Genomic DNA, 654 nt, shown 5'->3' on the forward strand with positions numbered 1-654 from the left:
AATGCAAGTTTTACGAAATGTCGGCAATTCTTAAGCTTAGGATCTACATGGGAGGTTATTCTCTATAAGTGATGTTCCTCTGCAGCATTTCAAAGTGTTAATTGTCAAAAAGAAAGGAATATATATCTACGATATCCCTTACCCTACCCCCCCCCAAAAAAATAAAAAAATAAATTCAAAGCGTAATTTTTTTGTGTGCTCTATTGTTTACTTACCGATCTTCAAATAAAATGTATTTTTTTAAATTACGTATGTTGGCCAAATTATATGAAAAAAAATGCACACAAATTAAATTATTTTCTAGCGATCCTGCGTTGAACTAATACGTATTATTAGAACTGTTGCCTTGGGACTCTTTCTCTTTACTGTGTATTTTTGGAAAGTTTTAATTTTACAAACCCTACTACATTTTGCAATTATTAGGCAACGTTTCTGTATCATCTCGCGTAGTAGTGTCAGAAGAGTATATGTAGACTTGCATTTTCTTCCCTGTGTTTTAAGTAAATTATGAATCCTGAAAAAAAAAATATATATACTTCTGTTATAGAGGAAAATTAAGCCAAACAGTCCAGAGCCATCCGTGGAAAAACATATTCCATATTTATTGTCTGTTATGAAATAGAACGGGATGAATAGCTATACACTACAACTATT

This window comes from Penaeus monodon, chromosome 29 (assembly GCF_015228065.2).
Source record: "Penaeus monodon isolate SGIC_2016 chromosome 29, NSTDA_Pmon_1, whole genome shotgun sequence".
Taxonomy (NCBI): Eukaryota; Metazoa; Arthropoda; class Malacostraca; order Decapoda; family Penaeidae; genus Penaeus; species Penaeus monodon.